Source organism: Taudactylus pleione, unplaced genomic scaffold (assembly GCF_031769625.1).
Source record: "Taudactylus pleione unplaced genomic scaffold, aTauple2 ptg000018l, whole genome shotgun sequence".
In the NCBI taxonomy this organism is placed as follows: domain Eukaryota; kingdom Metazoa; phylum Chordata; class Amphibia; order Anura; family Myobatrachidae; genus Taudactylus; species Taudactylus pleione.
The window spans coordinates 7,270,657-7,287,931 of record NW_028284420.1 but is presented as its reverse complement, the minus strand read 5'-3'; the positions used below and the strand labels follow the sequence as shown (position 1 = coordinate 7,287,931).

General features: G+C 45.5%; 1 protein-coding gene across 1 annotated transcript in view; it reads right to left on the bottom strand.

Moving 5' to 3' along the window:
• LOC148540641 (uncharacterized protein C17orf113-like) overlaps nucleotides 1-16,941 on the bottom strand; it is a 365,515-nt gene extending 348,574 nt beyond the window's left edge. The window contains exon 1 of the mRNA XM_088442471.1: nucleotides 16,772-16,941. The gene's annotated coding sequence lies outside the window, so the exon portion shown is untranslated. The remainder of the gene's footprint in view (nucleotides 1-16,771) is intronic.
• Nucleotides 16,942-17,275: the final 334 nt, after the last annotated feature.

Below are 17,275 nucleotides of genomic sequence, written 5' to 3'. Positions count from 1 at the left end.
GGAATTACTAATCACGTTTTAAATATATTCGGTACACATTTCTAAATTCCTGTTCATTATATTTGTTAATAATACTGTACTTAATTTCAGGGGCTGGCTGGCAAATTTTGGCCAAATAACTGAGCACAGAGCACTGGCCCTAGAGCAGGGGTGGGGAACCTATTTTCTGCCAAGGGCCATTTTGATATATATAACATTATTTGCGGGCCTGGTGCAGGCCACGCCCCTCCATGTGACATCACACAGGGGCGGGACCACAATCGCTGGTGATTACAGCAATGCCCAGAGCATCCTGAGGATGCTCCAGGGAGCTGTAAGGGCAGCGGTGTGACTATCCGAAGCTCCAGGCGGCACTGCTGCATAGATTCTGGCTGCAGGGTGCCAGTCTGGGCACCCTGCTAGCCAGATGAGGCTAGCAGAAAAAAAGCTCCAAGGTCCAGACCAAGTGATTCAGGGGGGCCTTATACGGCCCTCGGGCCCTCGGTTCCCCATCCCTGCCCTAGAGCATGAGCAGTGACCCATCTATTAAGGTGCTTTTAGGTACCATAAATATAATGACAATTCCACTTTATGTGGCTGATACAACATGGGATGTATGCCAATTTGCGTAGAGTATCTTGTGTGATTTATGCTCTGCACATGCTCAGAAAGATTGGACTCCAGCACACATGCAAATGTGCAGACCTGAAGGTATTTTGCCCCATCTCACCTTACAGAGAGGCGGGTTTGGGACTGGGCGATCTCATGTAGTCAAATATCAGTGATTTAGCTTTATCACAAATCTACTGATGGGATATATCTATGGTTTAATCCCTGATATGCTCATACCCAAGTATAAACTCTCATATGGGTGCAACACTGATTCCGAACCATTTTGTCTCAACAATACACAGCACAACAAAAGCACAATAAGGATATAGCACACATACACCTCAGTATTAAAGTCCTCTGTAAAGTTAAGTCTTTATATTTAGTCTTGTGAAAAGTCCTTCCCAGGTATCATGTCTCCCCTCCTTATCTGAGTAAGTAATATTATAAATATTAGCAACATAGGTGTGTGCACAGCACTAGCGCACGGAGGGGGGGGTTTCTAAAGGTGCCCACACATATACCGATGTGCTCACGATACGATTTTATGGCCAATTTCCTCATGAACTTTCACGGGAGCTCCCTTGCCGTCATGATCACGATTTGGAGTTAAAAATGTCCAATCTGACTAAAGATCTATCTTGCAGCCAATGCATTGTATCCCAGTTTGGCTAATCTGTCCTGCAGCACGGCAGATCAGAAGATGCGATGTACGACGAGCGGGGACGTGCATCGGCATCATGCTCGTGAGTATAAACTCACGATTTGTACTTTTTTTACCCGATTCGTCGTCATCGGCCAAATCGTGTAAAATGTCGCTATGTACCCAGAAACCCCCCCCCCCTGACCAACCACCCAACCAATATTTTTTTTTATTCAGAGATGGAGACAGCCTTGTCTCCATCTCTGCACCATCCCCGGTCCCCGGGCCACACATGATCGGCTGCGCGGCGCTGCCCGGCCAGGCCCCTGCCAGTTCAGATGTCAGCGCTTCCGCGTCAGGTGGCTTTCATACCACCAGACGCAGAAGCGCTGACAGCTGAATCGGCAGTGGACGGGCTGTGCGCCATGCACACAGCCCTCCCAGAGGGAGCTAGACAGAGGGAAGCATTGCCGAAGCCGGACTCCACCATCCGGCTCACGGACGGAGGCGGGCACAGGAGCGGGGATTCGGGTAAGTGTTTTTTTTTTTTTCGTTTGTGTATATGTAAGGGGCACTGCTGGGGGGAGGCACTACTGGAGGGCACTATATTGTGGGCACTTCAAGGGGGGACCACTAGTGGAGGCACTGCTGGGGGTCACTGCTGGGGGGAGGCACTACTGGGGGCACTGGCACCGCTGGGGGGTACTATCTATTGGGCACTACTGGGGGCACTAAATAAGGGGCACTGCATAGGGGGGAATACTACTGGGGGTACAATATAAGTGGCACTGCATATGGGGGACCACTACTGGGGGCACTGGCACTGCTGGGGGGAGCACTACTGAGGCACTATATAAGGGGCACTGCATGGGGGGGACCACCACATAAGGCACTGCATAGGTGGGTCTACTACTGGGGGCAGTATATAAGGGGCACTGCATAGGGAGAGGACTACTACTGGGGGCACTATATAAGGGGCACTACATAGGGAGGACTACTACTGGGGGCCTCTGTCGCGCGCACCTACTTATGTGTCTGTGTGTGTGTGTAGACATCTATAATGGAAACCCCTCCCTGAGAATCCTGCGTTTGCCCCTGCACAGAAGCTGCCACAGTGGGTGCCGCTTCAACACTTCTCCCTTTGCTGGGTAATGGACTACCCTGTTACCCCCTTCCACTGGGACATAGACTACTGACCTGGCCGGCCAGGTGAATCCAGGTGAGTGGTGTATGTCCTGGAGGAAGGAGCGGATAAAAAGTCCATGACCAGGCGGAGGGGAAGGTGCTGATGTGACACTCCCTGTGCCGGCTTCTGCGCACGCCTATGATTAGCAATAGTGAATAATAGTAAAACTATATCCTGTCCTCAATGTAGTGATTTCACCGGAGATTTGCCCTAACTGTTCATCTCTTAGGGTTCTTGATGTTGAACCCATTCCAGTATCATAGACTACACTGCACAATAATCGAGATGCTAGTTACTTCATTGTAAGTCATCTTATTCATTTACTTCTAATGCCTGTATTCAATTAGAGGCGAAAAACCACGATCGGCGAAAAGTTTTCGCCGATGCATGGTTTTCGCCTGTGTCCGAAGTATCGCCCTATTCAATTCCAGGACGTTTTCACCTAGGCGAAAACTCCATAGGCAAAAAAAGTTTCTCCACCAAAAGGCAAAATCCCTATTTTTGAGTAAAAAAGTGGGGACTTGGTTCTCCCTCTCTCATAATGACTAATTGGGCAAAAAAAAAAAAAAGAATCTAAATCCCCACTAAAAAAGCCATGCCATTTTTGGGGTGAAAATGCAAAAAGTGTTTGAAAATTGGGTTAAAGTACTGGGATAGGTATTTTGGGGTGCTCTATGGATGGGACAGGTGTTTTTAGGATTGCAGGAGGCTGCAGCAGGTGTATTTAACAAAAAATGTATTCTGCACTTTACAAACCCCAAAATATACTAGTATCCATTTACATGTACCCCCAATTTAACTACAGCAATTATTTTTCATAAAATACATTGTTTAATATAATTTTTCCACACTTATACAATTACAAATAGGCATATAACAGGCCTTTGACTCAAAATAAGATCCCAAATTACTTTTATTATGGCTAATAACACACTTCTATATTGATTCCCTGGGTCAGTTAGGCTTTATTGGGGGTACAGACTGATTTCCCCCCAAAAAAACTGACCTTTTCGCCAGTTCCGCTATTCACTGCATTCGCCCATATGCATTTTCGCCTGTTTTACAATTGCATAGGGCGAAAAGCGGGTGCGCGCATTGAGTAAGCAGGCAAAAACTTCACCCCAAAACACGCGAATGAGGCGAAAACCAAATTTTGCATGGTGGTGTAGCTTGCCCAAGATTAGGTTTTTGCCTAGGTTTGATCTTTGTCAGGGCCACACACTGTCACACAATCGCTAAAAATGGGGACGCTCTTAAATTACATAGGTTCCAGGGCTGGCTCCAGTGGAAATTGGCAATCAGCTAAAAACCTGTGAGAATGCAAAAGTATCCTTTTACCTCAGTCTGAGTAAACTTGAGGACTCATGAAAATACATATGAAATCCAAAGCCTCCGCGTTTGCATGCAAAGGCGTAACCAGGGGCATGGTAGAAGGGGGCGTGGATTATTCGCAGCAGAAAAAGAACAAAAAAAGATTTTGTAGTGGCGCTAAGCGCTGGGGAGGGGGGCGCTGTGAGCTCCTTAGCCCGGTGTAAATCATGGGGGGGTGCAATCAGTGTGATCGTTAACCACCCACAGGCAGAGGAGACTGCTGCTGCTCTGAAGCAGCAAGCAGTCTCCCATTATAGTCTAGCACTCAGCAGTGTGTGCTGGGCTGCTGACAGGCAAGAGGGAGGGGGGCAGCGTCAGACCCGCTGCCAGAGACCCCTCGCCACAATGACCTCACAGGTAATACCCGGTGACCACCATGCCGAGAAACCCTGGCCGTGACACCGGGCTTCCGCTGGGCCCCTCCAACAAGCCCGGTCCCGGGTAATTAACACCCACCCCCCTTTCAGCGCCCTGGGCGTAACTAGAACTTTGTGGTCCAAGATCTTAAATGGGTCCCTTCAGAGGTAAAAGAATCACAGACATTTGCCCCCACACAGAGCCCATTCATGTTATGTCACACAAAGCCCATTCAGGTTATGCCACACAGTAGTGTCCCTATACACATCATTCCACGCAGTAGTAGTGCCTCTTATACATTATACCACACAGTAATGCCCCTTGCATTAAACAGTAATCCCCCTTACACATTATGTCACACAGTAATGCCCTTTACAGATTATGCCACATAGTAGTAGTGCCCCATATAACACATTATTCCACACAATAGTAGTGCCCCTTACACATTATGCCCCGCCCAGCACCAAAACTCCCCATGTCCCTCCAGCAGCCTCTCGTCTCCCCCTGTGTGCCATCAGCAGCCAGCAGGTGTGGATTTGGGGCTGGGCCGCCAACTAATTACAGCTGGTGCACCGGCAGGCTGCAGACATGGACAGACAGCGCCGACGTAATTTGATCTGGCGCCAGTTGCAAGCCAATCAGGGGTTGCGGAACGGCAGCTAACTGCTGATTGGCTGCCAGTCCGTGAGCTCTGATTGCCTCATGACTGACAGTGCGGTCTCTCCTGACTGCCTGCCAGTGCACCAGCTGTAATCAGCTGGCGGGCCGACACCAAATCAACATTGCTGACACCCAGCCTCGATGTCCCTGACTGGACCGGCCCATCTTGTGTGCGTGACTGGGTGCAAGGGGAGCAGCGGGCCACAGTGGCAGTTCGGGCTCCATAGCAGCCGCACCCTTTGCAAGCACGGTAGTTATGCCACTGTTTGCAAGCATGCCTAATGAAATGCCGATTGACATGAGGGGTCACTGTAATTTCATAATGCAAGTAGCCTACACCCTAGGTATTATCATTAGTATAAATATTGTCAATAACTCCATAAATAAATCAATTGATTAAATATAGTAGCTTACATGAAAGCTTAGCCACCCAGTAATCCTCAATTTATAGGACATAATATAAGATCAATATAAAGTATTGTATACAATTTAATTTTCTACCAACAATTGAGCATATGTGGTCATTGCCAATAAAATCATGAACATGATCATAAACCATTACCAGTTACTCAAAGATTTTTTTATCCAAGTTGTTAATATTCTGAATACAATGAAGTACTACAAGAAAGATTACTTGCAATCTCCCAGAAAATATTATATGTGGAACTTTTGTTGCCGATTTCCATTTTATCAGGAAGGACATTAATAACGTAAAAAATGTAAAAAGATGAATAAAACATGAAGTGATTGTTCAGTCTGATTAAAAAAAAAAAAAAAAAAAAAGTTTCTTGTAAAAAGAATCAGCTGCTGTAATAAATTACGACTCCCTCTTTTATACTCAGGCTAAACAGCACTTAATGTAGCAGTGTATCTTAGCTGTTGGGTCCTCTGCCGTTAGTCTCCCCCTTTGTCTATTTTTTGCCAAGTTTAATATTCAATTCTCCTCGTCTGCCGCTATTGTCTTATTTGTTAGTAACATTACCTTTTGTGTTATTGGAAACAATCTCATATTAGGCTAGTCCACCTCTCTGTTAAGGGGCCTATCCATTAGCAGATAAATCGTCGTCGTTCAATTTATCTGCTACTGGATAGGCTCTGAATGATAAAAATGCGCACTCCCGCGGACGACAAATTTGGTCTTTTGTCTCTGCAACATGTTGGTCAATTATCGTTTATCGCTGACAGATATTAGAAATATCTGTCGCGGTGAACGTCGAAAGATTTTTTGAATGTAAATGAACAGAAATAAAAAAAAAATCCACTCAAAGAATGATGTCATCCAATATCGTTCGTCTATTGCAAATATCTGTCATGTACAAGACAGATATCTGTCACAGCATCTCCAGGAATTTTCAAAAGATAAATCTTTTGTCTTTCAGTAAGATCTGCTATGGATAGGCCCCTTTAGCCATGACTGAAGACCTTGGTATTCTCATTATAATGATTTCTTTGGTTTGCTCACAATGCAAAAGCTCCCTCTAGCCATGTATTAGGTCATGTTGGAGATGAAGGTTTGAGGGATCCTATGGTCCTCTTCAGCCAATGGCTAATGAAGTAGGTACCTAAATACTTTTTCCTCCGCTGTCATAACAGCTCTGTTTTCTTAGCTAAGAGTGTATTGCTGGCCCTTTTTATCAAGAGTATTCCTCCTTCAGATTGGAATGATGATGGTTTGTAGGATTTTATGAATCGGGTACTAGGCAAACTCAAACAACACAAAGTAGAAAATGGGTGAGCAACATTCTTCTATAATTATATATTCTGTTGATTTAAAAGGGTATTTTAAAAAGAACTTCTACAATAAATATATATGTTTTGGAATCCATTGTCTGAAAGACTTAAGATCTGCACTAAATTGTTTTCAAGATCCACTTCTTATTGCCACATTTGTTTCCAAAGCTCAACCCCCCCTCCATTTGCTCAGTGTTAGAGTGTCTGCTCACCCGTTTTTTTCTTGGTCCTGAGGTGATAGGACTAGTGCAATTACCAGCCACTGTGTACAGACTGCGCTCAGAATGCTTGGTTATTAAAAGTAAACAGCAGTTTCAGCATTATTACCACTATATTAAGCCACTAACGCAAGACATATCGCAGATATCTCCTGCATTCAGGTAAGTAATGGAGCACACTGCGGTCCCCATTCAATGTACAGGAACGTTGTGGATGTGCTATTTATCAAGCTCCATACAACACAGAGGATCACAGAAAGAGCAGCTCACAATGTGGTTTTCCTTTTCAGCCTGTACTGTCTATGCATTCTACAGCATACATGCCGACTATCTGGCTGGCCCTTCCGGGAGGGAGCAGCCAGATCGGCATTACTGGGGGGCGTGGCCAGCAAACGGGGCGGAGCCGGCCAGATGACAAGTATTTGCGGGCGGGGGCGGAGCCACGCAAGCACGTCAATTTTGCCCCGCCCCCGCTACACACTGCCGATATTGCAGGCAGTGTGAAGCAGGGGGCGGTGCCAAAATGACGCGAATCGCGTGTCCGCCCCCCTTCGCTGCCGGGGTTTTTACAAGTTATTGCGGTGGGAAAGGAGGGATCCGCGGCAGCTGGGAGACTTGCCTACCATCCCGGGAGGTCGGGAGCGGCACCCGATTTTCGGGAGGCTCCCGACCAAATCGGGAGGGTAGGCAAATCTACAGCCACACTTTCCACTTTTAATATATGCATAGAGCAAGCTGCATGTGACCCGACACAGTGGGAGAAGATGTGCAAATTAAAGCTTTGAATACTAGATCTGCAATACCAATTCTCCTTTCACCCAACGCCCTGTGCTCAACAAAGAATTGTGTAAACTTGCATGTATCATTACGGGAGTAACGCTAGATACACACCTGTACATTACTGCCACATTAATGGCGTACTGTGATCGCTCACACTCGCTCTAAAATCAAGTAATTGGAAACCCCCTTCTAGAAATCCTGCATTTGCCACTGGCGTATACACCTTGGATCATGGTTTCCCAGAAGAAAACTTGGCACATCGAAAGATCAGGTTTTATGTGCAGTTTAATTTTCATCAGATTTGATGGTACAATAGCGGACAAAAAGTGAATCGTGTACTCTCTTTCAGTACTTCTGTCCATAGTCCTCCAGCAGCAGCGCTGCGTTTGTGTCTATTCAGCAGATATTTTAGACAGATGGGGGAGGTCGAAGATTGCAAGTTAATAGGTGTGTATACACATAACGTACTGTGGGCCTGATTCAGAGCCGGACGCTCTGACCAGAGCACTCGCTCTGAATCAGGGCCCTCCTACCTGAAAATGGAGCGGCCTCATGGACGCTGCAATAGCTGTGGGTTACCACCCACAGCTATAGCGAGCGTCCATGATGATGGTCGCGATGGTCAAGACCATCGCAACCATCGGGCTTGCGACGAGACCCTGCGGTAGGGTCTCGGTGACCGCAAGCCCTGGAGTGATTTTGGCTCTATCAGAGCCAATATCACTCCCACTGACATCACTAGTGATGTCAGAGGGGCTGGACTCAGACGGTAGGCGTTCCCATGGGAACGCCTCCGTCTGGCAGCCATGCCCCCGGCACGCCCACCAAAGGGGGCGTGCTGTCAATCACCATCGACAGCACGCCCCCTTTGGTGCGAGACCCCGAGCGACGGATTCCCCGTCGCTATGCGTGTCTCGTGCATGCGCACAACGGAGCTCCCTCCGTCGTGCGCATGCGCATTAGGGCACCATCGACCCGTTTGCGAGCGTCCTGCGCTCGCGAGCGGGTCTGAATTAGGCCCAGTGATCGGGAAATTCGAATGGTAGCGAAATGGAATTGCATTGAAAGTATGATTGTACAAGTGTCTGCCCAGCTTAAGAAATCCATATTTTCTTGCAATATGGCAGGGTGCCGATAATGCCTCCAGCCCCTAAGTATAGACCACCTGATGCAAATCCTCAACCTAGTAATCTGCGTTTCTGGCAAAATATATGTACTTATTGCAACATCAACGCAGATTCTTAGCATCTGCGTCATGGTAGACAATATGTACAGTACTTTTCACGGTACAATAAAGTTGTAAATGTGCTATGTGTGGTAAAGCAGAAAGACTGATCCATGGCTGCATCCTCAGACACAGCTGCAGATCACTGAAGTGGACAGGAGGCATCAATCTACAAAAGATGCCTTCTGCGGCATTAGCATATTTTGCACAGTAGCTGGCTCCAAAGACTCAGCTACTGTGCATTAGCGTACATCTCTGAATCAGCCTATATGCATTAAAGTGATTTACAGAGTGATTCGATGATACCAATTTGCTCTATTTTCAGCATGCTCTACAAAATATATTTAAAAAATGTTAACCACCTCTAACTGATCAATCAGCACCAGAGCTCTAGTCAGGGCTGGTTGCTGTTAAACTAGGTGCACAGTGAGCGTTTGCGGTAACCACCCGCTAAGCATTTTGCAGGCTGAGCTGTTCAGATTATACCAGAGAGACCAACATCATGGGGTTCTGCTTTCATAATGTGAACCAGCCCCAGCCTTTCAGCATGGAACTAAAACCTCCTATTGAATTAGATGTCTACACAAAGAGTACTGTGCCTCAGGGCCGATCACACCTGTGCTGAATAATTCTGGGCTCTTCCTGACAACCATGGTACATTGCCACAAATTGCTTGAAAGTAGTGATGAGCGGTTCAGTTTTGGATTGGATCTCCTGCCAAGTTAGGATCTCCGAACGTGGTAAAACGTCATCTGAGCCACAACTGAACAACTCATCTCTACTTGAAAGTGTAGTTCCACAATAGAATGTAATAGAGAAAATAAAGAGACAGTTTTTAGATCAAACTGCATCCTCTGTTATGTTTGAGATTTAGATCTAGATTACTTTAAGATTTAGGAGTATTACAGAAAGGTTAGAGAAGGGGTTGGGGTGTTATATTTTAATAAAAATGTATTGGAAATTAACTCTTGGAGGTGTGCATCTCCATGCACTACTATAGACACAAGATTAAGATGTTGCATGCACATGGTCATCCTAAATTAGGCTCATAGTTGTCAGAGACATGTCCATCAAGTGATCTTAAAGGCTTACAGTCAGAGCCGGGCCTAGGCAATATTTTGGGTGGTGCCCCCCCATGGGATCCAGAAAAAGCGTGTTGCCTCACAGAAAGGGGTCTGGTCTCAGTGTGCTGTGGCCCCTTTCCCCATTGTGCTGTGATCCCAGCACCCCTCACAGATCACAGCATAGCACACATCACAGCACCCTTCTCCCAGCACAGATAACAGCACAGTACCCCTCACCTAGCACCCGTCCCAGCACAGCACCCCTATCCCAGCACAGCACCCCTCTACCAGCACAGCACCCTTCACCCCGCTCCCAGCACAGCACCAGCACTAATCACTAGCCGTTGTCCAGGTGCCCTGTCCCCACAAACCGTTGCTGCCCGCTCACTGTTTGCTGCTGCCAGGCCCAATCGGAGCTGTCAGCTGAGATCTGATCATGGACGCTACACAGTGACAGTAGCAGCTGCCATAGTCTTTGCCCAGCCAGCAGCAGGTACCTCAGTTGTGCCTGTCCCAAACCTCCACCGGCCCTAGGTGGGCTTGGGTGCCCCTATTCATTCCAAATGCCCTAGGCATTTGCTTAGTTTGTCTATGCCTAGGGCCGGCTCTGCTTACAGTAACTTTTTACAATGCAAACGGATTACTCTCAATGGGCTCTATTCAATTCACCGTGCTTTATGGTCCGATAATTGCCAGTTTAAGTCAGAGAAGGATGGTTATCGTGACAAACTGGGTGTTTAATCACGAGAACCTGCATTCTATGACTAAAATGCCGGCCGCGAGGCTGTTAGGGCCACCCTAAGCAGGAAAACAGCTGTGCGGCTGGCACTTTAGTCAGCTTTCTCCTCGCACCCTCAGGGGGCTGCGAGAAGAAATCCTTTAGTCAGACCAAACAACGCGGTGAATTGAATAGCTCCGGAAGCTCCCTCCCTGGGCTATTCAGCATTGCACTGAATTGAATCGAGCCCATTGTCTCAATGGAAGAGGAGTCTGCAAAAATGTGTACACCTATAAAGAGAGCACAGTTTGCTTATTCATACAGGTAGTTAACAAATAATTGAGACACCTGGGGGGTGTAGTTAAACAGTTGACAGTCATAATGTCGACATCACAATGTCAACATTTTTTAAATGTCGACATTGGACATGTTGGCGTGTGCAGTATGTCAACATGTTCACAGTGTCGACACAAGATATGCCAACATACTGCACAGAACGTCAGCGGCTGTGGGAGGGTAGGTTAGAGTTACTCTGTGGGGGGGGTTAGGGTATGGAAGGGGAGGTTTGGGTGGCACTAGGTGGGTCCAGCATAAGTTTTCATCAAATGACTATCAGCTCCATAAGAAATCGATGGAGTCACTGGACCCGCCGTACCAGGTAACTCACCTCTAGACAAGGGGGTGTGGTAACAAATCATGCCTCCATTTTATGTCACACAGGGGTGTACATCACTTCTCCAGCTGCTGGACTGCCCACTGCCTTACATGCACAGCAGGTGAGAGCGTTCCTCCCTACTTCTTCTCCCTGTAGGCCACTGTAGCCCATGGCTGGGACAATACCTGAATCGGGAAGGTTGGGGGATATGTATACATACATACATACATACATACATTGTCACACATACATACAGTCACACTTATCCACATACAATACTGTGGAAAAGTTTTAGGGGCCAATTCATCATTACTTAAAAAAAACAAAAAAAAACTCGATGGAGGTAATTATGTTTAGAAATCGCATAGAGTTCTACCTAATTACTGGATGAATTCATCATTCCTCCTCTCCATAAGTATCTATTCCGAAAAGCTGACATTTTTGCGTTGACAGATTTTCAGAAAATAGATACTTTCCCTGCCTGCTCTAACTTACCACAGCTGTAATCAGTGCTGCGCATGCGCTGTTACATTCACAAAAGCGGCGCATGCGCAGCACTGAATAAAGCTGTAGTAATTCTGTGTCCCCGCCTACCCCCTACCTGGCCGCCTGTCACAGCCTGCAGCCGGGGCCGAAGGAGGGACCAGCGAGCGAAGGAGGGGGCCAAGGAGGACCTGCCCACGTTGAAAGCAGATAAGTATAACCCGCTATACGCCACCTGAGAATGGCGTATAGTAACACCATCAAATTCCGAAAATACATAATTTTGGGAATTTGTTGAATAGCCTAATTTCTACATCCCCATTGTAAATTATGGGGAGTGTGGAAATGAACGCAGGCGGACTTAACCAAGAGATATCAGCGATATCTCCTGTGTTTAGTGTGTTAATGAATACTAAAAAAAACAGTAATTAAGAAGAATATCCTTAAAACCATTATTTTAGTGTTGATGAATAGGACCCCTTAGGGAGGTGTGGAAATAATGCTGCAGAGTAAGAATGCTTTCAAAAATAGAAGTGTTAATAGTTTATTTTTATCAATTAAATTGCAAAGTGAATGAACAGAAGAGAAATCTAAATGCAATCAATATTTAGTGTGACCACCATTGGCCTTCAAAACAGCATAAATTTTTCTAGGTACACTTGCACACAAAGTCAGGGATTTTTAAGGATTATAGTCAGGTGTATGATTAACCAATCATACCAAACAGGTGATAATGATCATCATTTTCATATGTAGGTTGAAACACAGTCATTAACAGATACAGAAACAACTGTGTAAGAAGCTTACACTGGGTGAGGAACAGCCAAACTCTGCTACAAAGGTGAGGTTGTGGAAACTTTTTCATGTCACAGGTCATACACCATGGCAAGATTGAGCACAGCAACAAGACACAAGGTAGTTATACTGCATCAGCAAGGTCTCTCCCAGGCAAAGATTTCAAGGCAGACTGTGGTTTCAAGATGAGCTGTTCAAGCTCTTTTGAAGAAGCACAAAGAAATTTGCAATGTTGAGGACCGTAGACGCAGTGGTCAGCCAAAGAAACCTAGTGCATCAGATGAAAGCCACATTATGCTTACTTCCATTAGAAATCGGTAGATGTCCAGCACAGCCATCAGCTCAGAACTGGCAGAAACCAGTGGGAGCCAGGTATACCCATCTACTGTTTGGAGAAGTCTGGCCAGAAGAATTGCAGCCAAAAAGCCATAATTTTGATGTGGAAACAAGGCCAAGCGACTCAGCTATGCACGAAAACATAGGAACTGGGGTGCAGAAAAATGGCAGCAGGTGCTCTGAAATGAGGAGTCAAAATGTTTAATATTTGGCTGTAATAGAAGGCAGTTTGTTAGCCGAAGGGCTAGAGAGTGGTACAATAATGAGTGTCTGCAGGCAACAGAGAAGCATGGTGGAGGTTCCAAGCTTGGAGCTGCATTTCAGCAAATGGAGTTGGGGATTTGGTCAGGACTAATGGTGTCCTCAATGCTGAGAAATATAGGCAGGTACTTATCCATGCAATACCATCAGGAAGGTGTCTGATTGGGCTCCAAATTAATTCTGCAGCAGGACAACGATCCTAAACATACAGTCAATGTCATTAAGAACTATCTTCAGCGTAAAGAAGTAGAGTCCCGGAAGTGATGCTTTGGCCCACAGAGAGCCCTGATATCAACATCATCGAGTCTATTTAGGATTACATGAAGAGACAAAAGGATATGAGCAATCCTACATCCACATAAGATTTGTGGTTGGTTCTCCAAGATGTTTGGAACAACCTCCCTGCGAGGTTCCTTCAAAAATTGTGTGCAAGTGTACCTAAAAGAATTTATGCTGTTTTGAAGGCAAAGGGTGGTCACACCAAATATTGATTTGATTTAGATTTCTCTTCCCCTTGCATTTTGTTAATTGATAAAAATAAACTAAGAACACTTCTATTTTTGAAATCATTCTTACTTTGCAGCATTTTTTTCACACCTGCCTAAAACTTTTGCACAGTACTGAACATCAGGGCTACTTTCCTGGAAAAATGGGTACAGGAACTGTGGGCAGAGCTATAGAAAAACAGATAGATAGATAGATAGATAGATAGATAGATAGATAGATAGATAGATAGATAGATAGATAGATAGATAGGACATTACGTCATAGTTAAAGAGAGCTTCAGGAACTTACAAGCTGATTCAGACCCGCTCGCTAGAATGCGATCGCTCGTAGCTGGCCGATATTTGCAATCTGCGCATGCATTGCATGGCGCGTGCGTGAACCACTGCGAAAGATCGGGAAGTGCTCACTCGCCCAGCATAGACAGCCCAGCTGAATGACTGACAGGAGAGGTCGTTTGTGGGTGGTGACAGGGGATGGTCACTAGAAACGGGGGAGTGGAAGTGCGAACGCAGGTGTGCCTGAGTGTTTCAACACCGTTTCAGAGGCGTGCATAATTAAGGGGCAACGTTATAGTACACGTCACCTGATTGAATTTCACACTGAAGTGATCGTAGTGCTTGCAGAAGGGTATAGTCTACCTCAAACGCTGCAATCACATCCGATGGTGCTCGATGTACCAATGGTTTCATGCACTTCCAGGAGATGACTTACGCAAGTGGGGCGTCTTATGAATGGCTGGGGGGAGTCTGCATACACAAAGTGATCGCACGCCAAGACATAGTGGGCGTGCTAATGCCTTGACGTGCGATCGCCTGCCTTGCTGGTCGTGCGCAGGATTTGCATACGCCGGGAGCGAGCGAACGCATCTAACAAGTGGGTCTGAATGAGCTCCTGCTTGTTCCTCCTGACAAATAGTACTGCGTACATACAACCAGTCACACACTTATACATACTTGCACACACTTATACACATACATCTAGAAAACAGCCCTCCCCCACTCTGTAAGGGGCCTATGTACAATTAGTACAATGGTGGTAAAGCCACTTCTGCTTTACCTGCTAGCACTACAAAGCAGGAGGAGGCTAATGCGATGTGTACTTAGCTTCTGCCGAAGAGGGTAAACATTAAGTTCACCCCTCAGCGGTGTCTTCACTGTAACTTCCCGCCTCCTGTAGGATGTTTGCACATGTTTTTATCTGCTGCACAGCCACCTGGGAGCTGCGACGTTGGGCAGACTCCCTACACCGCAAATAAGGGCAAAGGAGGCAGATAATGGCAGTGCAGGAGAAGACTTGAGGAGGTTTGTAACCAGACAGGTTAGTAAAATGTAAAATGCTTAGCACTGCCATAGGAACCTGTGGAAGCCCACTAATCTCACATCTAGCTAGCACAGGTAGCATAACAACAGAGAAAATTCAATACAGTGGTATGTACATGGATTTTGAAGAGAGTTAAAGTGCCAAACCAATCAGTTCCTGTCATTTTTCAAGCACAGCCTGGAAAATTGCAGTTAGAAGTTGACTGGTTGGTACTTTTTCTCTCTACTACAGTATATTTCACCAAGGCCTTAAACATCCCCCCCTAAGTCTGAAGCAGCTCCTCCCTTCTCTCCCATGCTGCTGGCACTGACTGTACACGCCCCCTCCCAAAAAAAAATAAACGACCGCTAACCCCACTGTGCTGCCTAAACCTAACCCTTCCCCCCCCACAGCTAACGCCTTCTGTACAGCTTCAAATTAATTACTAGCCCAATAATATACAGCAATAGCAAAAATCTAAATTACACTCTCTCATGGGTGTTTAGGAGCCACACAAATAATAGTGAAAAAAAAAGAAAAATTGTCATAAATTAAGGTATTTGATCAGAAATCTCCTAAAGTGCTAACAAAAACGGTCTGATTTTTGAATTACTGCCAATACACATTACTTACATTAAGAAAGGCTTCAGACAGAGAGCAGGCTGTTTTCTCACTGTGAACCTAAATTGAGGGTAATTCATTCTATCAGGAAGAAAGAGCCTCTAGCTGTAATTTGTCCAAGTGTGTAATGCATCACTTGCATTAAGGGAACATATTCTGTAGTAGTGTAAAATATGGCTTAACATCCCAGCTCCTGGCTAGGTCTGCAGCATGGGAGTCATAAATGTTTGGTCTTCAGGGACCAAAAGAAAACATTAGCTTACATAAAGGTTGGTGTATGCACAGCGCACACTCCCTTTTCAAGTGACAAGGGCTAATTCATGAATGAATGTCAAAAGAACTTCGATGTAATTCAGAATTTTTTTTTCATCCACTAGTTTCCTATAGCAAGCCATCTCCCCACAATGACAACACACCATACAGGAAACTAACATTCTGTCAAAGGTATCACTACAAATAAGTACATTTAAAGCTTATTTCAAGATATAAACATAAATTATTTCTATTATAGGACCAAGTGCTTTACAAATATCTAATAGGAATTGCAACCAGCTAGGACACACTCAAAAAGTGTCTGTAACTAACTGCATGTCCCCCAAAACATTATTTAAAATAATAAATAAAATTGGAATAAAAAAAAGCTCTAAGATCTGTGTAAACGTCTCCATTGTAAAATCACTCAGCTGTTGCTCAAACCAGTCTCCATGTATGTCAGTTTTAGCTCTAAAGAGTATTTCAGTTTAATGGTTCACCTCAGTTCTGATAAAACAGGTAATAGCACACACATGATCATGGTTATGAGCAGTTCCTATGTATAGACTCTTTTAGAAGCAGTGACACCTGTGTTCTTATCTATAAAAGCATGCCTTGTTGTCAGGGGTTGGATGGATAGATTTATAATGCATCCTGTAGATTATAGTGACATTACAAGTCCCCGAGATGTTCGGTGACCATATAAAATCCATAATATCCTACAGGACACAATCATTTATAACAGTTGTGGTGGTTTCTGACCTCATTCATTATAATTAATGACATCAGAACTCACTGGGACAGATTTTTTTTTATAGTAGTTTATACATATATTAACATACAGGTGTATCATACAGTATGATTATTTCGTTCAGATCAGCTAAGTGTAAATATTCATATGGATATCATATCCTTACATGGACTAAATGTTAATAATTAGTAAAAAAAACTTCGTGACTGGACAGAACAGAACAGAAGATGGATGGAACTTGTAGTACACAAGCACATAGGTGCCACTCACCTGCTTCCAGGTGCTATGTCCTCAGTCCTCCCTGAGATTCGTCCGCCCTCACACACACACAGCTGGCTGCCCAGCTTGTCAGGCACCCGCAGCCAACAGTCATCTACTGTACACGCCGTTTTCCTACCGGCACCGTCTCCTCTCACACGGGCAGAGCAGCCTGGGCAGGAGCGCTGGGGGCCGCCTTCGGGGAGGAGACTGGGAGGGGCCGCTGCTCCATCAGCTACCTGAGACACTCTAGCTACCAGCCACACAGTGAGTGCAGTGCTATACTTGGCTTGTAACACTGACTGCATGCCAAGGATATCATAGGTGGCTGGTACCCAGGACAGAGGGGCACACTTCAAACAGAGCACTGCAGCACTCCTGAGGCAGCCACTATGTGTGTCACTGCCTGCACATACAGTATATAGGTATACATATAGAGCTTTAGGTATAGTGTAATTAGGCTGCCTGACACAATTAATGCAGCTTCTTAAATAATAGAGCCGATTACACTACACA